The sequence below is a fragment of the Nannospalax galili genome, unplaced genomic scaffold, assembly GCF_000622305.1.
Source record: "Nannospalax galili isolate Female #2095 unplaced genomic scaffold, S.galili_v1.0 scaffold589, whole genome shotgun sequence".
Classification (NCBI taxonomy): Eukaryota; Metazoa; Chordata; class Mammalia; order Rodentia; family Spalacidae; genus Nannospalax; species Nannospalax galili.
Genome location: NW_008360324.1, coordinates 1550294 through 1553024, shown reverse-complemented (window position 1 = coordinate 1553024; position 2731 = coordinate 1550294). Strand labels below are relative to the sequence as shown.

At 39.4% G+C, this 2731-nt stretch overlaps 1 pseudogene; it reads left to right on the top strand.

Moving 5' to 3' along the window:
- Positions 1-468: 468 nt before the first annotated feature.
- On the top strand, positions 469-1211 carry LOC103727578 (annotated as a pseudogene).
- The last annotated feature ends 1520 nt before the right edge of the window (positions 1212-2731 follow it).

The following is a 2731-nucleotide window of genomic DNA, read 5'->3' as shown; positions in this document are numbered from 1 at the left end:
CCTCAGAGATGCTGAATAGGACTGAAGTATTAGATGAAAATAGAGGTAATCTCTACCTCATGGTATTTTAACTCTCTGCTTGTTACATGGTTTTCACTTTGTAGAATGTTTATGCTGAAAACAAATAATCAGTGGGTGACTATGATCAAATTTCTCCACCAAGTTCTCAGCCTAATGAAGAGAATCCTTTTGTCAACCAAATGAAGCATTCAAACAAGTCATGAACTTGAAGATTATATTAAAGTACAGAAAGTCTGAGGGCTAAGAAGAGGGATGACTCAGCAGTTAAGAGCACTGACTGCTCTTACAGAGGACCCTGGTTTGATTCCCAGTACCCACATGGTGGCTAACAACCGTCTGTAACTCTAGTTCCAGGGGAATCCAACGCTCTCTTCTGACCTCTGTGGACATTGCACAACACAAGTGAACTTGCACACATGAAGGTAATACACTCATACACATAAAATAAAAAAAAAAATATTTATAAAAGAAAGCCGGTGGCTTAGCACCAAAGTCTTTTTCAGAAAGATGAGAGAGGATTATTTGGAGAACTATGGGTACAGAAAAGAGCTGGATTCCAGACCCAGGTAAAGAATGTTTGATCAAAGACCCCCATCTGGAACCAACCAGAGCAACCCAAGAAAAAACAGCATTTCACAAACAGTGGACAACAGGTTACTTCAGTAGTTACCAGCTCATGACAGCAAGTTAAGACTAGGTTCTCTGAGCCACTGTCAATTAGGCAGGGACAGTTTTCCAGAAAACCCTGTGCCCCTGAACCCTAGTCAACAAGAATATAACTGAGGCTCATACAGTGTAGAATTGAGTTCACAAGCACCTTTGCTCAGGACACAGTACCAGTGACCCCCAAGCCAGTCATAGACAAATGCATCAGAGAGACGGGGAAAGGAAAAGACCCGGAGGGAACGGCAGGGTGAAAACAGAGGAAGAACAGCTCAAGCATGAGAGAAGTTCTGAGGAAACGGATTTAAACAAATGCAAAAGTATCCAGAGGGAAAACAGAAAGCAGAAATAAACTGTACAGGTCAGTACAGAAAAGCTTAAAAATCAGATGGGGGTGGAGGAAACACACATGGATGACGGACTGAGATGAATCCTCTAAGAGAGGATTGTAAGTGTGGAAAAGGGAAAAGAACGAGGCAAAGGAAGAGAAAGAAATGCTTTGGGGCCAGCCTGTCCTTGGACTTTGAAGTTCTTTTGGTTCTTTTGAGGTTAAATTGGAAAAATAGCTGAGGAAATTGATTTTATGATATTCATGTTTATGTCACTTTTCCCAAGTGAACAGGTGCTTTAGCTTCTAACAAAGTGAATCCTTTAGTATGCTTAATTTCCAACATGCAAATCATTTTTCAAAGGCATTATTATATTTTTCTTTCCTATAATTCGGTTTCCCTTACAAGAACAGCCCTGATTTTATTCATCAATTTGCTGTGAGATGGTGGAATTATTTTCTCTTGGGAGTTCACTTATTTAAAATTGGGAGGATTAACAGGCTTCGAAGAATCTATTTCTTGTTTTATTTTTGAGTCATGTTTTTCATGCTCACTGGTTTTCTCTATGAGGCAGTTTAGAGTTCCTTTGTTAGATCTAACTTGCAGTGAAATTTTTTTAGGTTGGAAAGTAAAGTACATTATAATAATAATAAACTTAACTTACATAGAGTATTAAGAGTTTCAAAGAAGTTGAAACATTCTTGAAATGTTTATAATAAAGTGGTCTCATTTCAAAACAAATTTTGGTCACTAGACATTATAAGGCAACTTATATTTCAAAGAAATAATTAAATCAGAGAAAATGCCCACAACTCATCTATGATCCCAGGATAAAATACTTAAACAGCTGGTCCTAGGATTTCTAGCAAACCATACATTTCTTGTATCTATAGTCCTTATCTTGGGGAAGGACCGTAGCTTTAGCTCTAACTTTAGCTATACTCTAGTTGAAAAATTTTAATATATTTTATTTATCATTTTAATTTTATTTTATATGTATGAGTGTTTTGCCTGCTTGTGTGTAAGTACACCATGTTGTGCAATGCCTGAGGAGGTCAGAAGAGGGCATGAGAGTCCCTGGAGCTGGAGTTACAGAAGGTTGTTGGCTGCCACGTGAGTGCTGGGAACCAAACCCTGGTCTTCTGCAAGAGCAACCAGTGCTTTTAACTGCTGAGCCATCTCTCCAACCCCATCTAGTTGAAATTTTTAAGCAATCTGGGGACTCTTATTCTTAGTCCTTCCCGAGTACCACTAAAGTGCCACAAATAAGCTTTTAGTCTTAAGCTGATAATTAAAAAAAATTTAAGATTATTTTTGTTTTATGTGTATGAGTGTATTGCTGGCATGTATGTGAGTACATCTGTGTTGTGCAATGCCGCGAAGGTCAGAAGAGGGCTTCAGATTCCCCTGGAACTGGAGTTAAGGACAGTTTGTAGCTGCCATGTGGGTGCTGGGAATCGAACCTGGGTCCTCTGCAAGAGCAGTCGGTGCTCTTAACTGCTGAGCCATCTCTCCAGCCCCAAGCTGATAATTTTTTTAACTTGATAAAATATTCAAACGGGGGATAGGCTCGTGGTACCCCACTCCTCCTTGAGGAGCTATTAGAAGTTAATATTTGTTGGGGGAGAGGGGTCCATTTCTTCCACTGGAAAATTGCTTGAGCTCCAGTAAACACCTCCCCTGACACTTGCTCATACAAGCAACTCTAATTCAACTGA